We start from the raw sequence: 27,295 nt of genomic DNA, 5'->3' as shown, positions 1-27,295 counted from the left end.
AGAAATAGAATGTTTCCAGATGAAAATACAGGGTAAAGTTAAGAATTTCAGAATCACAGGGAGATTGAGTAAGAATGTGGGCAAGGGGCTGGATTGTGAAACTCATTTTTGTCAGTGTAATTTTTATGTTCATGTTTGATTTCTTCCTAATGTTTTATCTTCAACAGTTACACAGTTATAGAAATTTGATATGGTATAGTATACCAATATGCCTTAGAACATCTAAACACCCTTCACCCAAACTCACTAAATGCACATATACATAATATGATCTGCACACATGTATTTTTAAGTTAATATAAACTAGTAATACATTAAATCATTATTCTGATAGAAAACAACTTAAGTATTATAGTTTACAGGTTGAAATAAGTTTGAAGTTGCACTCAATTTGACCTTAAGGGTTGTAACAAAACTCCATTTGAATAGTCCTAATGATAAAGATATGTAATAATGAGTAAAGATTGTATTAAAATTTCCTTGTCCAGCGTGACAAATACAGATTTTATAGGTGAATGGTATAATTATATTTTGAAAGAATGATTTAGCTGATTACAGAAAACAATGTCATAATATTATTTTACTATTTACTTTCATTTTGCAGTTCAATTCTTGAGTATCCTTTGTTAAATCTTAGCTAGACAGTTACAGCAAGCAAAATTTTACTCTTCTATAATTTAGCTTTCTTTCAGCTTACATTAAATTGGATAAGTATAAAATGAGTAAGTGCTTATTACTGTAAGTGCCAATTATCAGGGTGGTAACAGTTTACACATATGAAGAAACAAATACTATTCTCCCTCGAGGAATTATTGTTTTCTTCTAAGAAAAACATGGGTACCGTAAACTATAAATAAGTTGCAATATTCACACTGTACATGAGTGAGAAGTTTGCTTTAACTTTGGTTCTTTTTCTTTGGGCAGATTATTTTACTTTCTCTGTGCTGAATGTTTTTATTGGGAATGAACACTGAAAAGGCAATGAAAGCGTGAAGTAAATTCTGCACTTTTTAAGCCAAAATTAATAATCTGATATTGGTGAAGATGTTAGTATGGTATGAACATGCATACCTTGGATAAATCAGTTAAACTGAACACTAAACAGGTAAGATGAAGGGTGTGGAATTTCAACTATTACAGAATATGTGTGAATAAATGCTTAAAATTGTTTAATTTTAGCCCTAGAAATTGTGCATCCACATGCAAGTGTGTATCCAGATCCTCTGGCTGTAAAGTTCTGCTGTATCAGACGGATTTCTCTGACCCAAAGACCTGAATGTGTGTCCCCTAAAATATCGGTCCATGAGACCTAACAGGCAGTAAGGCTTCAACAAAGCAGGAAGAGCTATGATTTTTAGGACACTTTTGACTGCTTTAAATGATTACTTATCAATCCACTGAGTTAGAAAGTAAGGATATGCATTTCTTCTTTATCAATAGAGCCTTAAGAAAAAACTTCTTATTCATAATTTTAAATGTAATTTCCTTGATATTATCATACTAAAGAAATTATAATATTTAATTATCTTAAAAAATTCAAGATTTACGAGGGGTTATTTTTCTTGATTAACTAATTTACTTTTTTTCCGTATAGTGGATCCACGAAGCAAACATTTGATAAAGAACAGAGCTTCATGTGAGGTTCATTTCATTTCAAACGCAGGCAAAGGGGTAAGTTACATAATTAAGAAAGCTGTTCTCTCGATAGTATCCATGAGAGGGCTAATCTTGGCCAATTTAATATTTAATGTCTCAAGATATTAATTTTTCTTGTAATAGTACCTGTAAAATTTTCATAAATTTACCACATTTTCTTAAACTGAATACATAAAGATGTAGAAAACTGAAATTGTGCTTCTGTAGAGCCTTGATCTTTGTGAACTGACAGGGTAGATGTTTTTTGTTTCACACATTTTAATTCACTCACTAAACACCCATTGACTGAACAATGATATCCAAGCACATTGTTGTTAGTATAATCATTTTCTTTCCTAAATTTCATGACTTTAATATCATGAAAATACTTTCTATTTTTCTCGGAAGCATGGTACAGATCTTGGCTATGTGAAGGAAGAGTAAAATAATCCCACAATAACGTCAGAGATTCTTATTAAATATCACATGGGGAAGAGGGATGGGGGTAGTCACAGTGGCTCAAGGAGATACAGAGGTACAGGCTTCCAATTATAAAATAAATTAGCCATGGGGATGAGACTAAAGTATATGGAATATAATAAATGGTATTGTGGAATCTTGTATATTATCTACAAATAGTATCTACATTTGTCATAGTGAGCATTTAGCGATGGATATCATTGTCAAATCACTATGTTGTACACTGAAAATAATAGGAAGTGGACATTAACTACAATTCAATTAAATAAGGTTAAGGGGCAGTAGCCCTCAGGGAGCTATTCAAGATTTTATTAATTTATGTAATATATAAGAAAAAGTAAACTTTTTAAAAAGATTTACATCCAGAATAATTTCTGCAGTTTTCAAAAGACAGACAAGCTGGCAGAAAGGCAATGAGAAGGAAAGAAACAAAAGAAAGAATAGGAAGGAATAGAAAAGAAGGCAAGTGACATTACCAAAAACATGATAGATAATAATTTGATTCATCTGTATAAGTAAATCTTCACAGGTAATTTGTATCATTTATACTATACATTTAATCTTATCAAATATATTGTTAATAATTTCCATTAGATAAAATAAGAATGGAGGTTGAACACTGAAAATGTTTTTATTTTATTTTCTAATCATCTTTCTGCTTGTCTACCATACACATGTGGTATTTAAAAAATACAGTTTTCAAAGTGACAGAAACATATAGAAGTAATGATTTTTAGTCCCACTAGCTTATTTTGCTTCTGTTTCTCTTGCCAAGAGCAACATATATAAAAAAAAATTACTAATGCTGATGTTCAAGAGTTTGCTGCCTGTTTTCTCCTTTGAGTTTCATGCTTTCAGGATTTGCACTTAGGTCTTTAATCCATTTTGAGTTTATTTTTGTGTATTAGACAGTGGTCTAGTTTCATTCTCTTGCATGTAGCTGTCCAGTTTTCCCAACATCATTTACTGAAGAGACTGTCTTTTTCCCACTGTATATTCTGGCCTCCTTTGTCATAGAGTAATTGACCGTGTAAGTGTGGGTTTGTTTCTGGGTTCTCTATTCCATTTATCTATGTGTCTATTTTTGTGCCAGTACCACAGTGCTTTGATTACTATAGCTTTAGTATAGTTTAGTTTCAAATCAGGAAGCAGCATATCTCCATACTTTGTTCTTCTTTCTTAAGATTGTTTGGCTATTCAGGGTCTTTCATGGTTCCATACATGTTTTAGGATTATTTTCTCTAGTTATGTGAAAAATGTAATTGGTATTTTGATAGGGATTGCATTGAATGTGTACACTGCTTTGGGGAATATGGCCATTTTAATAATATTAATTCTTCTTTCTATCCATGAGCATGGGATACCTTATCATATTTCTTTCATCAATGTCTTACTAGTTTTTAGAGTACAGGTCTTTCACCTTCTTGGTTATATTTACTCCTAGGTATTCTTTATGGTGCAATTTTTAAATGCGATATTGTTATCTTGATATCTCTTTTCTGTTAGTTCATTACTACTGTATAGAAATACAATAGATTTCTGTATATTGATATTGCATCCTATGACTTTACTGAATTTATTTATTCTGACAGGCTGATTTTTGTTGGGTCCTTAGGGTTTTCTAAGTATAGTATCATGTCATCTGCAAATAGTGACAATTTTACTTCTTACCAACTTGGGTGCATTTTACTTCTTTTTCTTGTCTGAATGATGTAGTTAGGATTTCTAGTACTATGTTGAATAGAAGTGGTGGGAGTGGGAATCCTTCTCTTGGTCCTGATCTTAGAGAAAAAGCTTCCAGCTTTTCACCATTGAGTATGATGTTAGCTGTGGGTTTGTTGTAGATGACCTTTATTACATTGAGATATTTCCTTTCCCTCTGAACCCAAGCCATTGGGAGTTTTTAATCATAAATGGATTTTAGATTTTGTGAAATGCTTTTTCTGTATATATTGAGATACGGTTTTTATCCTTCTTTTATTAATGTGGTGGTTGATTTGTGGGTATTGAACCATCCAAACATTCTTGGAATATATTGCACTTGGTTGTAGTGACTGATTGTTCTAATGCACTTTTGAATTTGGCTTGCTAATATTTGTTGAGGATTTTTGCATCTCTGCTCATCAGAGATATTCATCTGTACTTTTTTTGTAGTGTTGTCTGAATTTGGTATCAGGATGGTGCTGGACTCATAGAATGAATTTGGAAGCTTGTCTTCCTCTTCAATTATTTTGGAATAGTTTGAGTAGAACAGTTATTAAGTCTTCTTTAAATATTGCCAGCATTCTTCTGTGAAGCGAGCTGGTATTGGACTTTTGGGTGTTGGGAGATTTTTTGTTTGTTTGTTTCATTAATCTACAATTACATGAAGAACATTATCCTTACTTGGCTCCCTCCTTCACCAAGTCACTGCCACAAACCCCATTACAGTCACTGTCCATCAGTGTAGTAAGATGCTGCAGAATCCCTACTCGTCTTCTCTGTGTTGTACAGCCCTCCCTGCCCACCCCCACACACTACACATGCTAATTGTAATGCCCCCTATCTTTTTCCCACCCTTATCCCTCCCTTCCCACCCATCCTCCTCAGTCCCTTTCCCTTTGGTAACTGTTAGTCCATTGTTGGGTTCTATGACTGTGCTGCTGTTTTGTTTCTTCCATTTTTCTTTGTTCTTATACTCCACATATGAGTGAAATCATTTGGTACTTGTCACTCTCTGCCTGGCTTATTTCACTGAGCATAATACCCTCTAGCTCCATCCATGTTGTTGCAAATGGTAGGATTTGTTTAGTTCTTATGGCTGAAAAATATTCCATTGTGTATACGTACTACATCTTCATTATCCATTAATCTACTGATGGACACTTAGGTTGCTTCCATTTCTTGGCTATTGTAAATAGTGCAGCAATAAACATAGGGGTGCATCTGTTTTTTTCAAACTGGGCTGCTGCATTCTTAGGGTAATTTCCTAGCAGTGGAATTCCGGCATCAAATGGTATTTCTATTTTGAGCATTTTGAGGAATCTCCATACCGCTTTGCACAATGGTTGAACTAGCTTACATTTCCACCAGCAATGTAGGAGGGTTCCCCTTTCTCCACAACCTCAGCAACATTTGTTGTTGTCTGTCTTTTGGATGGTGTGATGGTGGCAATCCTTACTGGTGTGAGGTGGTATCTCATTGTGGTTTTAATTTGCATTTCTCTGATTAGCAATGTGGAGCATGTATTCATGTGTCTGTTGGCCATCTGAATTTCTTCTTTAGAGAACTGTCTATTCAGCTCCTCTGCCCATTTTTTAACTGGATTATTTGCTTTTTGTTTGTTGAGGTGCATGAGCTCTTTATATATTTTGGATGTCAGCCCTTTATCGGATCTGTCACTTATAAACATATTCTCCCATACTGTAAGATACCTTTTTGTTCTTTCAATGGTGTCCTTTGCTGTACAGAAGCTTTTCAGCTTGATATAGTCCCACTTCTTCATTTTTGTTTTTGTTTCCCTGCACGGGGAGATATGTTCACGAAAAAGTTGCTCATGTATATGTCTAAGAGATTTTTGCCTATGTTTTTTTCTAAGAGTTTTATGATTTCATGACTTACATTCAGGTCTTTGATCCATTTTGAATTTCCTTTTGTGTATGGGGTTAGTCAGTGATCCAGTTTCATTCTCTTACATGTAGCTGTCCACTTTTACCAGTACAATCTGTTGAAGAGACTGTCATTTCCCCAGTGTATGTCCATGGCTCCTTTATCGAATATTAATTGACCAGATATGTTTGGTTAATGTTTGGAGTCTCTATTCTGTTCCACTGGTCTGTGGCTCTGTTCTTGTTCCAGAACCAAACTGTCTTGATTACTGTGGCTTTGTAGTAGAGCTTGAAGTTGGGAAGCGAGATCCCCCACATTTTATTCTTCCTTTTCAGGATTGCTTTCACTATTCGGGGTCTTTGGTGGTTCCATGTGAATTTTTGAACTATTTGTTCCAGTTCGTTGAAGAATGCTGTTGGTAATTTGATAGGGATTGCATCAAATCTGTATATTGCTTTGGGCAGGATGGCCATTTTGACAATATTAATTCTTCCTAGCCAGGAGCATGGGATGACTTTCCATTTATTAGTGTCCTCTTTAATTTCTCTTAAGAGTGTCTTATAGTTTTCAGGGTATAGGTCTTTCACTTCCTTGGTTAGGTTTATTCCTATGTATTTTACTCTTTTTGATGCAATAGTGAATGGAATTGTTTTCCTGATTTCTCTTTCTATTAGTTCATTGTTACTGTATAGGAAAGCCACAGATTTCTGTGTCTTAATTTTGTATCCTGCAACTTTGCTGAATTCCGATATTAGTTCTAGTAGTTTTGGTGTGGAGTCTTTAGGGATTTTTATGTACATTATCATGTCATCTACAAATAGTGAACAGTTTAACTTCTTCTTTACCAATCTGGATGCCTTGTATTTCTTTGTTTTGTCTAATTGCCGTGGCTAGGACCTCCAGTACTGTGTTGAATAACAGTGGGGAGAGGGGGCATCCCTGTCTTGTTCCCAATCTCAGAGGAAGAGCTTTCAGCCTCTCGCTGTTCAGTATGATGTTAGCTGTGGGTTTATCATATATGGCCTTTATTATGTTGAGGTACTTGCCCCTCTGTACCCATTGTGTTGACGGTTTTTATCATGAATGGATGTTGAATTTTGTCAAACGCTTTTTCAGCATCTATGGAGATGATCATGTGGTTTTTGTTCTTTTTGTCTATATGGTGGATGATGTTGATTGATTTTCGAATGTTGTACCCATCCTTGCATCCCTTGGATGAATCCCACTTGGTCATGGTATATGATCCTTTTGATGTATTTTGGGGGAGTTTTTTTATTACTGCCTCAATTTTGTTACTAGAAATCAGTCTGGTCAGATTTTCTGTCTTTTCATGGTTTGTTCTTGGAAGATTGCATGTTTCCTGGAATTTACCCATCTCTTCTATGTTGTCTAATTTGTTGGCGTATAGTTTTTCATAGCAATCTCTTATAATCATTTGTATTTCTGTGGTATTGTAACTTCTCTTTCATTTCTAATTTTGGGTTCTCTTTTTTCCTAATGAATCTAGCTATAGGTTTATCAATTTTGTTTATCTTTCTGAAGAATTAACTCTCAGAGAGTAAAAAGCAATATAAAGATCAGTGAAACTATTTACACAATGAGCAGTAGGTCTCAACAATAGGCTTAAAATATTCACTAAACTATCTTCTAAGCAGATGTAGTGTCATCCAGGCTTTGTTGTTCCATTTACAGAGCACAGCCAGAGTAGATTTATCATAATTCTTAAAGGCCCTAGGATTTTCAGAATGATCAATAAGCACTGTTTCAACTTAAAGCCATCACCTGCATTAGCATCTAACAAGAGTCCACCTGCCCTTGCAAGCTCTGAAGCCAGGCACTGACTTCTCTCTATTTACGAATGTCTTAGATGGCATCTTCTTTCAATAGAAGACTATTTTCTCTATAGCATAAATCTGTTGCTTAGTGCAATCGCTTCATTAGTTATCTTAGCTAGATCTTCTGGATAACTTGCTGCAGCTTCTGTATCAGCATGTGTACTTTTATGTTATAGAGACAGCATCTTTCCTTAAACCTCATAAACAAACCTCTGCTAGCTTCAAACTTTACTTCTGCAGCTCCCTCACCTCTCAGCCTTCCTAGAAATGAACAGAGTTAGGGCTTTGATCACATTAGGCTTTGGTTGAAGGGAACACTGTGGCTGTTTGTCTTCTAACCAGACCACTAAAACTTTCTTCACCCCACCAATGAGGCTGTTCTGCTTTTTTACTTTTCTATCATTCATATGTTCACTGTAGTAGCACTATTTTCTTCAAGAATTTTCCCTTTCCATTCATAATTGGCTGTTTGCCCCAAGAGACCTAGCTTTCACCCCATCTCAGTTTTTGACATGCCTTCCTCGCTATTCATTTCTAGCTTTAAATGTGTGACTCCTCCTTTCATTTGAACACAGACATCTCCCTGCTCAGCTAAAAGACAGTCAAAGAACTCTTGATAATAGGAGCTATTATCGAGAACGATTTTGGCCAGAGAGTCCAAGGATCTTTGATGGGCTCTTATTGCTTTGGAAACAGGTTCTGCAGTCGTGTCAAGAATTACGGAGCAGTTACTGATCATTGCCTCATGTACATTTATTTATCCCTCACCAGGGAAGTAGTGATCTGTCAAAAGGAGTATATCCTGAATCATGACAGTCTCCTGACAGGGCCTTTCTAACTAGACGAAAAAACTCAGGAGAACTAACCAATGAGATGACTTATTTTGCTTGTGAAAATTTACAGGCACATATTTTTCTCCTAACCTGAAATAAAGTGTTCTAAATTCCAGAGGTTACCCCCTTAACAACAGCCTGGGAGATACATATGAGGGCATTATCTTTCCAGGTGAACACCAGAGTAAAGGAAGGGAAAAGATTGACAAGGAAATTCATGTTTCATTGAAGTATGAAATCTTGATCTGTCTTCTGGGGTCAAGTAGTCTACCTTGATGTCTGGTAGTCTTCTTTCTCATCAATTTGATTTGGAGGTCTCCAGCATCTGCAGAGAGCTAGGTGGCAGGTGGAGGAGCCTTCTCAGCTGTGTGATGTGTACTGAGGCTTAATACCTTCTATTTCTATCGCAGTGCAGTGTTCAGGATGTACAGTGGTAAGTTCCCTTCCAATGGGGCTTGAGGGCTATCTTCCTCTGATGATGTTTCTAGAGTACCAAGTCACCAAGATCAAGACTGTAATCAACAAGGTCCTTTGAGTTGGGAAAGCTTTACAACCTGTTGATGATAAGCTTGAGCATAAGACATTATAGAATCTAACACTAGCACGACAACAAAGAATCAGCAGAACGTTGTACACCACTATACATTGATCTTCTGGTGACTATTTTGCCCACATGGAGTGAGTTTGTTTCCCAAAGTGGGTACTGTTGAGACAGGGACCATGGGCTTAGACAGAGTAGGGTGAGGGCCTCTGGAAAAAACAAAAGCAAGACAATCTATTGTGAGATTTGCTTTGACCTACTGAGGGGGGCCCAGCTTATTTTTCTGACTTTTCCCAAGTGCTGCTTTTCTTCCTCCAGCCCGAAACAAATGATTTGTTGCAAGTTAGGCAATGTAGCAAGCAAGCCCAAAACAACATAGTAAAAACAGGAAGGATTCCATCTTAAAACCCAATTAGTTAAAAAAAGTTTCTTAACAAACAGACAATAACTCAGCCCACCTTGGGAGCAAAGCAAGCAGCCTTGAGTGATATGCTCCCAGACCAGGAAGTTGCTATCCTGGGAGGAAATCAGAACAGTAAAATTCTTGTAAATAACCAGGAAGACTAATAAGAAACTTAGTGTTTATTCAAAGTATTCAAAGGTATTTGGGACCACTTAGCAGGTGTACATCCCTAGCCCTTTGTCTCTCAAGTGCCTATAAAACCTCTAGACAACGTACCAACCCAGGGGTCTCTTGTCCCCTCCTGGCCTGGGCCAGGAGCTCTGTCCTCTTGCTTTCTCCCTAAAAAAAAGCCTCTGCCTTGCTCTCCTACCTTGACTGTTTGCCAAGTTCATTCTTCACCTCTGTGAACAAGAACCCCGGCATCACTATGAGCAGTCAGCAAGACCAGAGGCAGTACCTTAGGCCAGGGAAGTTCAGAAATTTTAAGCTTGAGCATCCCATTAGCTCTCTCAGTCTTGCCTGATGATTGAAGGTGACAGGGACAGTGATAATTCCAAGAAGTTTGCAAGACTTTCACTAAGGCTCATATGATTTGCCTAATGAACTGGGTGCTTGATCACTGGAGATTGTGGAAGATATATACCAGGTGGGGAACACATTTTCTAACAATGTATCTGCCACTGCAAGGGCATCAGCCTTACAGCAGGGAAAAGCTTCAACCTATCTGGAAAACATACATATGACAACAAGAACATATCGATAACCCACCCTAAGTGGCAGTTGAATAAAGTCCAGGAGGAGGTCTGAGGCCTTTGGGAACAAAGGTTGTTCCAGGACTATGGACCTGACAAGTCACATATTGCTGATAACTTGTTTTCACAATACTACAGAAGTCTCTCCACTAACGTCTACTTATAATTTGAGTCATATTAAATGTACCACAGTGCGTAAAGAATGCAAAAACTGAGAAACGGGGCATGCCAGGGAGCCAGAAAGAACCCAAGTGGCCTGTCTTGGATTTCTCACAGCCCTGCCTGCTTGTTTAATTTATAGCCATTGTTTATACAACTTTGGTTTCTCTGATTCAGAAGCAGACTGTTGCCATGTTACACAATGGCAATGTGAGGCCATTTTTTTTGCAGAAGCAGAGTGGACCTCATCCACATGTGCCACAATCTTCATAGATTCTGTTAACTGCTGTCTTTGCATGTAAGTCAGCTAAGTCATTTCCCAGATATGAAGGTTCAGTGTTTTTTATATGAGCCTTAATTCTGATGGCAACAATTTTAGAAAGTTAAAAGAATAGCAGTAAGAAGGTCATTTACTTGTTACCCGTTTTTTACTGGGGTCCTGGAAGATGTCATACATTTTAAGGTAGCTAGAATTGTAAATGTCTAGGATTTTTGTCTAGAAATTTCACATAATTTCTAGGAATTTCACATAATTTTTAGAAGGCTTATATAATTATACAAATAAAACATTAGGAAGCTTAGTATTCTTATTTCATAATGCTTTCCATGTAATTTAACACATCAGCTAAGCCTAATTAGTTTAACAGGTCTCTTGGAATGTCCAGGGACCCTCTGGAAAAATTCCCAAATTTTTTCCAGGTCAAAAAGAACTCATTTAGAATTTGATTTGGGGAAGTTTGTAAAAAATATCAAGAAAAGATTTTAAAGCTCTTGCTAAATAGTACTGCAAATCATTACAAAACTTAATTATCTGTTAGCAAAACTTAGCTCCTTAATACTAAGAAGACATGGTTTTGCTAAGTACTCAAAGAATTGATAGAGACAACAAACACAGGAAATAATTTTAATAAAACATAGGATCTTTGTTTTCCATGTAGATCACTTAAAAAGTACAGAAAATTTCACTTTCTGTTGTCAAGAGCAGACCAATAGTCCTGGAAAACTTTGTTCTTTTAACTAGTCAAATTCATTCTAATATTAATGAGCTCGATCATATATTATAATTTCTTTCCAAATATTTCTTTTCCTCAAAACTTAGTTCTCACTATAAATTAATATCTCTAGGATTAAAAAAATTAAAATATATGTAATTAAAGCCACTAAGCAGTAAGCCACTGTGAACTGCTACACCAACATGTTTTAGGATGGAAAATTAAAAAATTTATTTCATACTTCCTAGAAGCATATGCCTTTTTCAATTTTCCAATGTACCTCTAATACATTGACATACTTCTTAGTTTCTCTGTAATAAGCCAAAAGTAGTTAAACCTTTTTTCAATAACTAAATGTTTCAGTATTTATATCATTTGGAAGTGATCTAGATCTTTAACGACTAGCCATCATGTAATTTAGCAAAACTGTAAGTTACCAAAACACTTGGGGAAACTATGTAGGTAGACATATATATTGCTGAGTTCTTCATCAACGTTTATCTTACATCTTTTTAATTCACTTGTTCTTATCTTAATAACTGTTTACATTAGTAATGAAAATTTCATTGGACATTAAATAGCTAACCATCATCTTTAAGTTATCTTTCTAGCTGAGAAGTTCTGCAACAGAAATAGCATGACCTCCTTTGACTTTAGTAAACCTAGGTGGAACACAAGTATTATATTTAATGTTGGTAACTCTAAAGACAAGCATACAAACCCCAATTAGCTTTTATTTATTAAAGATTAATCCTAGATCATGTGAACTTGAAAAGCATTTGGATTGTTTCTGTTTTGAAAATTAGTTTTGCTTAGGTCAATGAAATGGAGTTCTTTCACAAGTTAACTGTGGCAACACCATCCAGAGGTAGAAAATACCACACATCTACAACACACATACACACAGATGCAATTACAGGCCTTAGTTGTTTTAAACATTTTAACCCTGAGAAGGGTACGATAATGCAAAACTCACTAGTTTATAATGTAGCAGTTGGATTCAAACAGTTTTTCTGGAATGGGGTAAGTCAGGTTACCTGTACTTGACGGCTAAAACTTTTTCTATTAATATTTGTGCAGAAGACACAGGATGTCTACTTGCCCTTGACAAGTATCTTTATGGAAACTGTGGGCTAGATTTTGGGCAAGGGTGCTTCTGTAACAGTTTGTAGTTTTAAAAGGCCTGTCTTTCCCTTTTCTTGCCCCCACTGAGTCTTAGGAATTGGGAATGATCGGAATGATCTAAATTAAACTTCCCTGATGAGTTACAAGCCTTTTGAGATAAATGGGGGAGGTTTCGGAATTGCAGAAAAGGACTGGGTGGAATTAGAAAATTCTCTAGAGCTGTATTTCTAGTTTTGTAAAGATTTGTAAGAAGAATAGTTGCTTGAATTGTGTTGAAACTTAAATGATATCGTAGTCTGATCCACCTACATTATCCTCAATTTGCTACTTTTCTGATCCCTATCTTGAGTTGTAACCATATTCTCACTCTACACTGAACTCTAAACCTATTTGAGTTGTAACCATATTCTCACTCTACACTGAACTCTAAACCTAATCCTAACCCTAACCTTGGCAACTGACCATAACCTGTCACCCTCACCTCCATCCACACCTAACCAAGAGCCTAAAGTAAAGCCTAATGCTAACCCTAACACTAAATCCAAACCCTTACTTCTTCCATAACCCTCAACTCACCCTACACTGAACCCTAAACTTAACCCTCACCCTGATGCTGGCTACTCACCCAGACCCTCACTCTTACTATCACATTCAGCCACACGAACCATAAGTCTAAACGTAAACCTAATGCTGACTCTAACATTAACTCTGAATCCTAACTGTGCCTGTAACCCTATCCTCACCCTACACTGAATCCTAAAACTACAGCTCCCCCTAATTCTGGCCATTTACCCTAATGGCTCACCCTCACCTTCACTCACACCTAACCACAAACCTAAACCTAACCATAAGACTAGCCCTAAAATTAACTCTGAACCCTAATCTGACTGCAACCCTTTCCTCACCCTAAGTTTAACCCCAAACTGAACTCCCAAAATATTTATTGCCTTCTTGTTTGTCTCATTTTATTTTCTTCTCTTGACTGGGCACTTCTCACAGAGATTCAGAAGAGCTAACAATTTTCACCCTTTGCTGGCTTCCGTCATTTTTTTCCAGACTCTTCTCTGCAGGCTCTGGTACACACCATATTTTTTTCCTTGGCTATTTAAGGGAATAATGTCACAGTTTACCATTATATCCTTCAGGTTCATCAACTCTGGGAGGGTCCATATGAGGGACCTCCTTTGAGGATAGATGTGGGGGGTATCTGTAAGGCCATTAACTTGGTGGTCCTTTGTTCACAGTCAGGTGGTCTTTTCAGAGTGGAAGAATAATTCAGACAGGATTAGTAGAACAAGTACACAAAGGTTGTGAGAGGGGAGCTATAGGAGTGGTGTCAGTTAAAATCGGTATCCCATTCTCTTAACTTGGGAAACTTTGCTTTCAGGTAGACTTGTATTTCAACCAATTGGAATGTTGCCCATAACGGCACTGTAATTCTAGGCTATCTTTAAGATTTTGCCATTTTACTAGATATGTGCAACTGCCAGGGCTCTCCTTCTTAGACATAAAATAAGCAGGTGTGCCAATAGGTGGTGCACCCAACTCTTTGGAATTGAGGGATCCCGTTTCACCTTTAGGTTTCTCAGAGCCAAACATGTCTAAGAGGGCCATGTTGCAGGATTGGGAACTTCACAGTGCTTTATAGTGTATGTGGTTGCACTTGAAGTTCACAGATGACCTAGTGTGACTCTAACCCATTCCAGGACCAATTTCTCTTTTCACAGGAGTCTTTCAGTTAGGTGACAAGTGCTCTTTAATCATTTAAATGCTTGACCTGGCCCCACCAATTTTTGCAGCTTTTTTGATCTCTGAGATACATATTAATAGCCTTAATCTATATAACGTCAGAGAGACAAAGCGGTGCACCTTAACGGATCAGCAGCAACCAAGAGATGCCACTGCATCCTGGCCAAGAGCAGGACTTGAGCACACCAACAATACCCATGGGTCCTTGGACTGGGGAAGGGACTGAACCAGCAAGCCCCAGAGAATGGGGGCTGCAGACGAAACTGTCAGCAGTTCCCAATGTGGAAGCCAGGGACAGAGCTAAGGCCTGGAGTGTGCCACCCTGGGAGCTGTGGTTGGCTCAAGCTGACCTGCCCAGTAAAGGAAAGCTGATTGGATGGGGAGCTCAATGCAAAGAGAGTGGAGCTCAGAATGGGGAGGAACTGAATTCAAGGGGTTCGTGGGTACCATGCTTGTGTTTCTTGTCCTCAAAACCTGCTGCAAGTTCACTTCAGATTCCGTTGCTGTCACTAAATCTGCTAAATAACAAAAATTCAACTGAGTAAATTTTAATGATCTCAGTGATTTTCTTAATTCATGAATGGGGCAGCAGCCCATCTAGCAAGTGGAAGAAATTTCCCAAAGGCTACAGAAAGGGAAAGGTTTTTAAATGTAGGACTAGGAAGTCATAAACAGAAAAAAGGATTATTCAGGTGAGGTCACCTTTCTCTGGGGCAAAAGGGTTTTACTAGGTAGATTACCTCATCTTCCTTTGGGGGATGGAGGAGGTCCATGCGGCAGGCCACCTTACTGCTGCTGACCAGAAAATTCCTGACTGACCAGTTAGGACTGCATTTCTGGAGACAGGTTGAAAGGGCAATCAACTTAGGTATTAATTCTGGATTTGGTGACTTGACCTAGCATAAGGATTCCTTTTTGAGCCTGTGGTTTTTTTTTTTTTCTTAACCCTGGAACAGAAGTGGGGAAGGTGAAACAGCTGACGGAGGGCAAATTATCAATTGAGACAACACTATGGGATAACTAATTCCTGTAGGGGAACTTGGAGCCAGTAGAACAGACATGCCTCAGAGCCATGTGACCCAGGGGCTGAGACTTGGGCTAGTTATCCCCTAACTGTATCCAAACTATTGGGAGCACCTGGGGTGGGGCTTAATTCCTTCATGCTCCCAGACTCTCTCCCTCAGGTGTGAGCTGAGTGGGCCTCAGTAGCCAGAGAAAACCTTCACACAAATCAGAGGCTGGCAGTTGAAAGTTGGGCAGGTATAAGGTGAAAAGGTAAGGGCAATATGAAGTAGGCACTGACTGCATCTGCTAGAGGGGACACAATGAATAGCAAACGTCCACTAGGAAGTGCTAAGCAATGAATATACAACAGGGGACAAGAGCAATAATAGAGGCAGCCCAGGGAGCTAGAGCAGGACTTCTGGCCTCTAAGTCTGGCAGACAGGACAGCATCCTGCTCATTTGGGAATCTCCACTGTCTAGGATGGTACCTGAAAGGAAAGGAGCGACACACAGCAGCAATTCACCGGAGAGTTCCGCTTTATTAGGGAAAGGTGCTGGGTTATATAGGAAGGGGCATGAATTGATTGAGGTGTCACTTCTACGGGGCTGTTGGCTGTTGGCTAGGTGCTGGGATTGGGAGGGAAGCGAGAGGTGATTGGGCTTCAGGTGGCGCCGGCGGGAACCGAGGACCCCCGAAGAGAAGCCGGAAGTTTGCCATCTTACTGGTGGGGGCCCTTCATTCCCCCCTTTCTCCTCTATGGGGTTGCGGACGTTGCTTTCTCTCTGGCTGCTTCCTGCTGAACAGGGGCGGAGAAGGGAGTGAGGGCTTGAGGATTGGGAGGAAAGAGTTGATAGGACTCCCCACAGTAAGGATGAGTAGATGTGGACTTCTTCAGGTTTGGAAATCAATGAAGGTTCCCTGTAACCATAGGTTGGCCAAGAGGATATGGGTGTCAGGAGCCAGGCGTCTGCGGCTATTGTTTCCAGGAACAGTTTCCAGTGGAAACAGGGGTCCATCTCAGCGTGTGGTGAGGAGGTCACGTGAGGGTGAGGGATCTTCTGTGGCCAGAAGCTGGTAGTTCCTGAGTAAAAGCTGGTTGAAAGCTTGATTAGAGATTTTTCCGACTTGGGATTTGATGAACTTTATTATACAGGGTAAGAAGAGACAGGCGAGAAGAATGATTATTATGGGGCCTGCAATTGGCCAGAGCCAGGTAAGGAGGGGGTTTGTTAGTATTGAAGAGAATGGGTTGGAATTGGAAGCAGAGTGGAGGCTGGAGGCAAGGTCGGTGAGTTTGGTAATGTCAGTTTCTACAATGCTGGATTCGTTGATGTAATAGCAGCACTATTCCCAGAGGAAGACACAGGTGCCGCCCTTCTCGCTGTAAGCAGATCTAGGGCCCGCCGGTTTTGAAGGGTGACTTTAGCTAGCGAAGTGACCTGGCTTTGGAGAGAGGCTAGGGAATCGTCAGTGGATGTCAGGGCTCCCTCAAGTTTGGCGTTGAGATCTCTAACTGCCTATAGAGAGTGACCCAAGGCTTCTCTCGCAAACCCTGCCCCAATGGCTGAGGTGATCAAAGAGCTACTGACCATGATGGGAAGGAAAGCAGCTCTTTTTGTGCACAAGGGCAAAGGAGGTTGGAGCTCAAGAAATTCTGCCATGCTGTAAAGTGTTAACTGTGGGATTAGGGTGACGAGAATGCAGGGTGTATCAGAGTTGAGAGGCAGTGAGTTGAAAAGACTGCCATTACACTAAAAGAAGTGTCCTGGTTGCGTAAAAGTCTTAGAGCCGGAGGTAGGGGTGTAGATAGAGAGGCAGTGAAGTGCGCTGGAGGGGGGTGGAGTTGGGCCTACACAGTGGTGGATGGTGAGATTATCTGCGTATTCTGGTTCCCTTAGGGGTATGTCTGCCAGGGGGCAGAGGGGTTGTCTTTATGCATGGAAGTAGTAGTTGGAAATATTAAGGGGCACGGCGGCCAGCAGTGGGCGCTGTAGTGATGCGCACAAGAAACAATTGGCTGTGTTAAGGGTGTGGTTGAGAAAGATGGTGGTGTCTTGAATGAGCTGTAACGAAGAGTAGGAGAAATGATAAGAGGGGCGGGGATAAGAAGATGAAGAGGCGCCGTCAAGAGTTTGGATAATGACTTTTTCAGAATGTCTGCTATCTGATGCAACTTGAGAGATCTGGGAATGAGAGGGAACATACTTTTGAGAGATATGAAGGGTACTGTGGGGGGTCGAGGAACCCCCTGTAGTAAACTGAGGTTGTGACTCTGGCAGCCCATCGAGAGTCCCAGGGATCTGGGATTGATAAGGAGAATGAGCCGTTGGGATATTTCATGAAACGGTTGGAGGAGTAATACTGTGGGTACTGGAAGTTACTCATGTAGTAAATGACGCAAGACCAGTAGGGACATCTCCTGTAGGTGTCTGGCTATCACCTGCAATAGGCTTGTTTTTGGTCATAGAGGAAGCAAAGGTAGGGAGAATAAGGGTAGCTGCTAGTGAACACTTCAGTGGAGGGAGGAAAGTGGAGGTATAAAGGCTCAGAGCAGCTTTTCAAAGGGCAGTCTGGTGTAGCAATGAGGGCAGTAACTTCTGTTTGATGCTGTGTGTAAGTCTGTCTGACTTTGAATCGCCATACAAAGGAGGCTGGGGTGGCGTGGAAGACAATAAGAATGAGGAAAAAAGCAACAGAGCAGTAAAGGAGGAAAATGTCATGATTTGGGTATGGATGGCAAAGGGGGTGAACGGGATTTTGGAGGAAAGAGGACAGTAAGGTCAGGAGTCTGGAGGAAGGGAGAGTCTGTAAACTTTTCTGGTTAAGAGATCTTTTAGGTGATGTGGGGACAGAATGGTAAGGGGCGCTCCGAATGTTAGTTTATGAGCTTCTTTCTGCAAGAGCTGTCCAGCGGCTAATGCCTGTAGGCAGGGGGCCCATCTCCGAACTGTGGGGTCTAATTGCTTGGAGAGATAAGCTTCTGGGGCAAAGGATGGGCCATAATATTGGCCTAGGACTCCTAGAGCTTGACTGGACCTCTCATGAATGTATAATGAGAAGGGTTTTGACAAATCAGGGAGATGGAGAGCTGGAGCTTCCACAAGGGCTTGACGGAGCTTAATGAAGGAGTGTCGGGGTGAGGATGATAATGGTTCTTCAGGGGGGCCCTTGCTGAGGTCGTATAGGCGTCTTGCCAACAGGGAGAAGTTAGGGATCCACGCTCTAAAATACCCAGCCAGGCCTAGAAAGGAAAGGATTTCTGTCTTGGTTTTGGGAATGAGCAGGTCAGAGAGGAGTTGTTTTCTGTCTAAGGTAATGGACTTTCTTTGTTGAGACAGAAGGAATCCAAGGTTAAGTGACAGAAGGGGAAGAGATTTGAGCTTTGACGGGGGATACCCGGTAACCTCTGGAAGCTAGAAGGTTAAGTAGAGATGCAGTGTCAAGTTGAGACTGTTCCCACGAGGGACTGCAGAGTAGAAGATCATCTGCATATTGTAATAAAGTGGACTCGGGGTGATCATGATGAAATTGTTTGAGGTCTTGAGCTAGGACTTGTCCAAAAATATGGGGACTATCTCGGAAGCCTTGTGGCAAAACTGTCCAAGTAAGTTGTTCAGAATGTCTGGTGTATGGGTCCGTCCAGGTGAAGATGAAAAAATCTTGGGAGCAGGGGTCTAGAGGGATAGAAAAATGGGTCCTTGAGATCTAGGACTGAGAAGTGGGATGCTGAGGCTGTATGGATTTGGAACTAAGGGATGGATAGGGACAATGGCTATATTGATGAGGCAAAGGTCTTGGACAAGGCAGAAAGATCCGTTGGTTTTTTTAACAGCTAATATGGGGATATTAAATGGGGAGTGAGTGGGTCTGAGGTAATTTTTGTTTAAGAGATCTTGAATGATGGGTTGGAGGCCTATGAGGGCTAAAGTGGTTAGGGGGTATTGGGCCTGACAGATACACTGAGAGGGGTCACGTAATTTGACAGAGGCAGGGGGACATAGGGCCACGGAGGGGCTTGTAATGTCCCAAACTTTGGGATTTACAGGGTGTATGAGGGCGGAATTGGAGCTTTCATTGGGTAGAGTGGGGTTGTCGGCTATGAGGGCCATCAGAAAGGGAGTACTGGGGGCTGTGGGAGTGGATATAGTTATGGAAACGTGGAGGAGGGAAAGGATGTCCCGTCCTAGTAAAGGGATGGGACACTGGGGCATAACCAGGAAGGAGTGGGAGAAAGGTATGGGATTGTCTAGGATTGTGCATAAAGGGGGGGGGGGGTTTAATGGGAAAATCTGTTTACCTCCTACCCCAACTATAGGAGTAATGGATGGCATGGTAGGGCCCCAGTATTCTCACAAGACTGAGAAGGTGGCTCCTGTATCTAGGAGGAAGGAGATGGGGCGACTGTCTACTGTTAAAGTAACCCTGGGCTCCTGTTTGGTGATGGAAATGGTCGGGCGAGAAGCCCCTGGGCCCCGTCAATCTTCTTCTGCCAGCCCCACTACGGCGGGCTTAGGATGGGGGTTGTTCGTCCACCCTCCTCTTCGGGTGGTTGGGCAATCAGACCCCCCAGTGGCCTTTTTTGTGGCATCTGGGGCATGGGATGGTAGGAGATCTGGGGGAGGGGCACGCCCTTGACCAATGTCCCTCTTTTCCACACTTGAAACAAGCTCTTGGTGGGGGCTTGTTTGTAGAGGGGCGTCCAGGTTGTGGTTTTATCAGCTGGGCCAACATTTGGAAATTGGCCTGATCAGCCTTTTGTTTACCGTGTTCTTTCTCCTCTTCCCGGTTATGGAAGACTTTAAAGGCCACTGTTAGGATCTCAGTCTGTGGGGTAGCAGGGCCCTGTTCCAACTTTTTGAGTTTAGCTTTAATGTCGGGGTAGCTTTGAGCTAGGAAGTATGTCATAAGGACATGTCTTCTTTCAGGTGTTTCTGGGTCCAGGCTGGTACAGTGTAATAGGGCTTGAGTGAGTCTGTCTAAGAACTCGGAGGGGGTTTCGTCTCTCTTTTGAATTATGTCTTGGAGCTTTTGAAAATTGACTACTTTACGAGCTGCCTTTTTCAGACCTGCTATTAAGCAGGAGGCAAAAATATCTCGAGAGCGGAGACCTACGGCGGTGTTATAATCCCAGTGTGGGTCTTGTTCGGGGACAGCAGTGGGGCTATGGGGATAGGTGGGGTCAGTCCTGTGGGTTTCGGTAGCGTGTGTTTGGGCGAAGTCCCAAACTCGTCTACGCTCTTCAGGGAGGAGAGTATTGGCCAGGAGCATGAAAATGTCATGATGTGTGAGGCTGTAAGACTGGAGGGTCCATTGAAACTCCCTGATGTATGTCGTGGGATCAGTGGAAAAGGAACCTAGGCATTTCTCTAGTTGGGCTAAATCTCCTAAGGAGAAAGGGACATGAACGCGCACGATGCCTTTGGATCTTGCTACTTCCCAGAGGGGGGCAATAATTTTGGGAGGCCCTCGGGACCGACTCTGAGGGGGCCTGAAGGGTTCTGGCTCAGTCTGTGGGGGAGTGACGCAGTCTAGCTGCGCCTATTCAAGCAGGTCCTGAAGTGCGGAAGGGGGGCAAAGAAAATAAAGAAAGATAGAATCAGACCCATGTGTTGCCAGCCTGCAGCCCAGCTGCTTGCCTCTGCTGCTTTAGTTGGGCTTGAACTCATGACTCTGAGGTTAAGAGTCCCATGCTCTACTAACTGAGCTACAGCAGGGCTCCAGTTAATTGCTTATGGAATGCGTAAACAGTATGTTCTTTGTCCTCTATTCTTGCCACATCGGCAAGTGGGGGAAGGGCATAGCTAGAAGCAGGGGCGGTGTTTCTACACATCTTCAAGGTCTCCCTATTTTCAGAAGGAAGAGTCTTGGCTCATCTTCGAGGACAAGATATGTTTTTGTGGACAGATAACTTCCAAGGACTGCACCGGTTATTCTCTAGCTTGTGCTTTCCCATGCTGCATTCAGACATGGGGGAGGGTGCTTTCCCATTCTCCCTACAAACATGTGAGAAGACAAAGGCAGTCCCTAACAGGGGAGAAATAGGTGATGAGGGCAAAGATGGAGGAGGCCCCCGGGACCTAGTTAAAGGGGGGGGGCCTGAAAGGCTCAGGCTTAATCTGCGGGGGGACGAAGGCGGAGGAGGTGAGATGGGGGAGGAGATGGTGGGGAAGGAAGAGAGAAGGGCTGTTGTAGGAGAAAAAGGGGAAGGGAGTGAACGGGAGGCTTCTGTGGGGGCAGCAGCTTGCAGCCTAGGAGAACTTGGGAGGGGGTGGGGGGAGGAGGAGGCGGAAAGCTTCAATATAGGGAATCTCCTTCCATTTTTTCAGGCGCTGGCAGTAGTTAAAAAGATCGCGAGTGATGTTAGGATCAAGAGTTCCCCCTGCGGGCCATTGGTTGTTATTGTCTAGGGGGTATGTCGGCCAATCTTGGGAGCAATATTTATGGAGAAGTTTTGGTTTTATATCAGGCGTCAGGAAGAGGGTAGCCAGATGCTTAAGCAGGCATTCAAGAGGTGAACTTTCAGGGAGGGATGAGGAGGCTCCCATGGCTAAAGGACAGAGAAGGAGACAAACAGGGGAAGACGAACGGAGATCCTCGGACTGGAAGCAGACCGCAAGGAGACAAAGGGCGTCCCCGATGATCCTTGGTGGTCTGCGGAAACTCGTATACGAGTACGAGTCGGAATTTCTTAGGAAGTGTGGGTCGTCACCCAGACTTCCCTAAGAAGGCAGAGTGCCGGAGTCTCGAGGTACCTAGCACTAGGAGTTTTCGGCAGACGGAGCAGGAGGAGGGGGGAGAAAGGGAGCGTTCTCATCCGCAAAGGAGTCACCTCGTTTATGGCTGTTGGAGGGGGGTGCCTGAGAGTCTGCCGCAGCCATGAAGGCCTGAGGCGGGGATTTATGGCTGTCGGAGGAGGGGCCTGAGGGTCCGCCACAGCCGTAAAGGCTTGAGGCGGGGATTTATGGCTGTTGGAGGAGGGGCCTGAGGGTCCGCTGCAGCCGTGAAGGCCTGAGGCGGGGAGAGTTCCCTCCTCATCTCCGAGCGTCAGGGCCTTGCCGGACGATCACGGTCAATGGCACTGCGATAGCTCGGGGAAGAGTGGCCCACTCCAGGGGGAAAACTTACCTAAAGGCCAAAGAGGAGTGGTGAGTGTGATGAGCCAGTGCCCGAAAAAGAGGATGAGGGCAAGCTGCTCCTGGTGTCGGGGGGAAGACGGGGCCCAGTTGGGGTGTCCTGTCTCCCGGGTTTCGGCACCAATGAAAGGAAAGGAGCGACACACAGCTGCAATTCACCGGAGAGTTCCGCTTTATTAGGGAAAGGTACTGGGTTATATAGGAAGGGGCATAAATTGATTGAGGTGTCACTTCTACGGGGCTGGTGGTTGTTGGCTAGGTGCTGGGATTGGGAGGGGAGCGAGAGGTGATTGGGCTTCAGGTGGCGCCGGCGGGAACTGAGGATCCCCACCCCCCCCGAAAAGAAGCCGGAAGTTTGCCATCTTACTGGTGGGGGCCCTTCAGTACCTATTTAGTATAATGAACTGTAAGGCACAGTCCTTGGGTATTACATTCAGTGTCTCTACTTCTCACGAAAACCCAACAAGGTAGGTGTGTCCCCATTTTACAGGGAAGAAAGTTAAGCCACTCAAAGTTGCTCCAAGTCATATCTCAGCTTTGACATGATTTCCCCAACAGGTTTGCCTGCACATTGTGCCCCATCTCAAAGCCTGGGCTGTCAGTGAACTTGTCCTTGAGACTGTAACTGGCAACTCATTCTCATGCATTCTTATGAGCTGAGCTCTTTGAAAGTAGGAACTATGTCTTTTGTTTAGCAATGTGTGCTCAGTCTGCAAGCTTGTGCTGGCACATTCTACAAGTCTGAGCCTCATTTTTTTTGAATGACTTGAATAAATAAGGCTGAGGGATGTTGAGTAACTTGGCCAGCACAAATCTAAAAGGAGGCAACACTGGAGGATTCAACTGCAGTCTGTCTGACCCCCCATACTTTGTTGCGCATTAAGCAAGTTATCAAAAGTAATGGGGCAGGAAGTATCTAAGAACTTCCATAATCATCAGGCTGAGGGATTACCAAGCAGAACTCTAGACCTAAAGCTAGATGAAGGTTCTTATAGAACAAGCCCCATATCCAACACTTTGGCAGAACTGGCAACCTTTAAAATTCCCCCTAGATTTCACAGTCTAAGGTTTTTAACTTAATCTCCAGGTAAAAGTAAAGTGGTTCCCTCCAGCACCGATAACTAATTGACCTTATTAACTTACTAAACCAAAGTAATTAAAAAACATAGGCAATAAAGTAATTTTAAGGTGCCTGATACATCTTTTCCTCCTCTTTCAGACACTGCAGAAAAGTCAATCGCAAACTTCAGCTGTCAGACATACACAGAGCCACCTTCAAAATAACAGGAGAGAGGGAGACAGGGTTTGGAAATCTTCAAAGTAACTCTGCCATACTGATCTTGTTCCCATTCTTTCCTTTTTTGCAAAGTCAATGAGTCATCCATCTTCCATGCATGTACTTTCTACATTTCCTCATTTCTAAAATGGCTAAGAAGCAGGAGAGATTTAGTAATATTTTGGTGCCAGGGAGAAGGGAGTGGGAGATATAAGATGGAACAGACAGGAAATGCTATATGAAATGTTCCCAGAAATTACAATGTATAGATCCTAATTTTAGAATTGAATAACCATGCTAAGCAATTATAAAATTTTTAAGTGGTTTTAATGAATAGCCTATATATTTTGTCCAAAAGAGATTGCTAGACGTAACAAAGAAGTAATGGGAATAAAAAAATTTCCTATAAATTACAGTTTTAAGGAGGTAAATGTACATTTTAAAAATTGCTTAAATCACAAAGTAGTTGAATTTGTTTCTGAAAACTAGTAAACTGAGACATTATTAGACCAACCGAGAGTTGAAGGTACTTTGATGATCAGTGTGAACTTTCTCGGTAAAAACTGAAGTAGGGCCTCATTTCTACTTTAGCTCTTCTTCTTTTGGTGAAAAATATGTCTGTGCCCCATCAGCTTTTAAATGGAAATCCATAAATGCAGCAAATCAGATTTACAGTCAGTCAATCATCCCTTTGACTCAATCACTGGTTCAGAAACTCAGGAGTGAACACTGGGCTGTATTTCGCCTGTTCTCACTGGATCCAGCCACAGTGCCCACAAATAGGGTTACAATGACACCAAAGCAAGACTCCCTTGTCCAGGAATCAGCATTACACAAAACCCTCAAGGATCTCAATATATAATCCATGCTATCATAAGAATCAAGAGCAGGACAAAGATACTGAATCTATATACTAAATTAAGAGAAGGTGTGAAGGAAAACATTAACATCAAGAATACATACACAAAACTGACATCATGTAGACCAGGGATAGAAAATACATTGCCCCCTCTTCTGCCCATAGCTGAGCCCTAATCAACTCCAGAGCCAGATGCAGCCACAGAACTCATCATAACACATTCCTTAAAAGTTACTCCAGACCACTGGGAATGGAACCAAGATAGAATTCTTTGCCCCCATTACTGAAAGTCTCGACTGAATATTTCAAGCCACAGATAGCTCGCAGATATATAGTACCCTGGTTACAGTGAGCTACTCACCCATCCTTGAATGTGCTAGGTACTTCAAGCATCTGTGCCTTTTGCTTACTCTGTTCTCTCTACCTATGGAAATCCTTTCTTTGTGGCTTTATACAACAATGTTCCCTTTTCTGAGGCATGCCCCCCATTCATTGCCTCTAACCACGATTAATTGTAGTTGTTCATTTATTACATGAATGCCAGCTAAAGAGACCTGGGAAATCGAAAGGAAAAATCCTACCCAATAATTAGAATTATCATCAGTATCATTCTATATAATATTCATATATAAAATATATTTCAGCCCAAACACAAAACTAAAGAGGGATATAACGATGAGATTTATGAACTGGAATTCCTTTCCCCGTTTTCTTTTATAAAGCTGTAGCTTCTACTCAAAGGTGAGGCAACATATACAAATTTACTGTAAACCCAAGTTTGTATTGTAAAATGTAATGGGAATAGAAATTCAAAGATAGTACTAGTTTGTCATGAGCTATAAAAAATTTCTATCAAGGCAAAAATACTTTACCTCACAAAAAATATTTTAAGAGTTAGCAAACATTCTCATTCCTTTGCTGAACTGATACCCAGACTCATACGGGGAGTATCTGAAGAACAGAGATTCCTTGGTCTCAAAGTTGGCCTGTGAGTCAGTATCTTTGAGAGAGTCATACCCCAGAAATACCAGTATTTTATAAAAGCTTCCCTACGTGAGCTGAACAACCGTGTGGACCATCTCTGGTGATGATTTTTATAATTAATCGTCTGAGCTGAAAAGATGAGTGAATGTTCCTTACGAGTATACATCCATGAACAAACATGCAGGCACAGGATATTTGGTTCCATTTGTGCCCGCAGTTTCCTCATTTTGCTATTTCAGCATTACAGTTATGGGAAAAAAACAATGGCTAAAAGTAACATGTCTTTAGCAAACTTATGAAATAAAAAAATGTTGATTTACCTTAAAAAATGTATCTCACGGTTATCTTCAATCTAAACAGGAAAATACACGGAGAAAAATTTTGTTAAAATTCAATTTGATGAATTTATCCACCATGAATAAAAGCTGTTTTTCACACTTTTTCAAAGACAGTGTAAATGTCTGCTTTTTTTTCTTTCTGTTTTACACATAACTTGACAAAAGAGCTTAATATGTACAAGGAAGTAAAATTTACAGTAATAGTGTTTTTATAAATTAGGATCCTGCAGATTTAATTTACAGCTGGTTTGGGAATAACAATTCATACCACAAAATAAAAGGAGACTCAAAGGTAGCAGACTCCATTAATTGGATGTTTTCTGACAATTATCTGTGTGTTTCTCTCTTGGTAATCCATACATACCTGGTGATTAGTCTCCTGTTAATTTGTCCTATAAATTCATGTCCCAGTAACAACCAAGGACATTGGGGATACAGATGAATAGGTTAACTCAAGCCCTAATAAATAAATGAGAAGTGCATCTGACTCTCGAAACACATTAAGATCAATACAAGTATAAAGTGGGCTGATAGATAAATAAGGAAACATTTTTGAGAGGAATATTTGAAATGGCATTGCAAAACATTCATGTTCATGAATCTCCTTTCCATGCTTAATCTCTTTTTGCATTTGAGAAGTCAGCTTACAGGCAAAAATACTACAAACCCATCAACTACTTGAGTCAGACCAAGTGAGGGTAGACTTTCGCTACCCCTGTATGTGTCAATCTGCCTTTTAGGTTAAGATAAACTTCACAGTACACAGGAAAATTAAAAGCCTTGGCTGTGCTAGGCATGGGGAATATAAAACTGTAATAGTAAAATCGTTTTTGTTTCCCATATAAGAATTTACAGCTTTCAGTGCAGGAATGTGGTTTCTGGAGTTAAGTTGCAATACTCACTTTCAGCTGAGAACTTGAAAGGATCTGTATAACTTTCCATATTTGCTCTATGAGTATGTAGTACAGATGACAGATATGTAGATATGTAGTTCAGAAAGGAGAGGATTTACTGTGGCAGGTTGTATTTCCCAAAAATGACATTACTATTTCTGGTCTCACACCTTTTGCAGAATCTGCTACCTGCTCGAGAGGCAGACTCTAATTACCCTCTTCTGGGACCTGGGCTTTGTGACCACTTTGACTAAGAGAATATGAAGAAAGTGTGCTGTGTGACTTCCACAGTTAGGTCATAAAAGTTGATACAGCTTGCACCTGGCTCTCCGTAGGGACACTCACCTTTGGAACCCAGCCACCATACTGTGGGAGAGAAAAGACACCACATGGAAGGGTTCCAGCCACAGTCCCACTGTGCTCCCAGCCAAGAGCCAGACATACAAGTGAGGGACCCTTCATATGATTCTACCCTTCAGCCTTGCAGTCACCCCACCTGCCTCACAGAGCAGAGACAAAATGCCCCGAGCATGCCCAACCCAAATTACAAACATGTGAGCAAAATAAATATTGTCATTGTCTTATGCTACCGACTTAAGAGTGGTTTGTTCAACAGGAAACGGAAAACTTAACAACTGTCTTGATTCTGTTTTATCTTGTCAGCAGCTTAAGTCACTTTTCACTAGGAAAATGGCTCAACAATCATTTAGCAAT

At 41.3% G+C, this 27,295-nt stretch overlaps 1 protein-coding gene and 1 long non-coding RNA gene across 5 annotated transcripts in view; one reads left to right on the top strand and one right to left on the bottom strand.

Annotated features, from left to right (window-relative positions):
- LOC118972705 (putative histone-lysine N-methyltransferase PRDM6) overlaps positions 1 to 27,295 on the bottom strand; it is a 359,903-nt gene that overhangs the window by 119,901 nt on the left and 212,707 nt on the right. The window lies entirely within an intron of this gene.
- LOC140845927 (uncharacterized) lies at positions 908 to 27,213 on the top strand. The gene is made up of 3 exons (XR_012124847.1): positions 908 to 1,105; positions 1,595 to 1,671; positions 26,761 to 27,213. It is a non-coding gene; the product is annotated as an uncharacterized lncRNA (long non-coding RNA).

Source organism: Manis javanica, chromosome 14, assembly GCF_040802235.1.
Source record: "Manis javanica isolate MJ-LG chromosome 14, MJ_LKY, whole genome shotgun sequence".
Classification (NCBI taxonomy): domain Eukaryota; kingdom Metazoa; phylum Chordata; class Mammalia; order Pholidota; family Manidae; genus Manis; species Manis javanica.
This window is presented reverse-complemented; position numbering and strand designations above follow the sequence as displayed.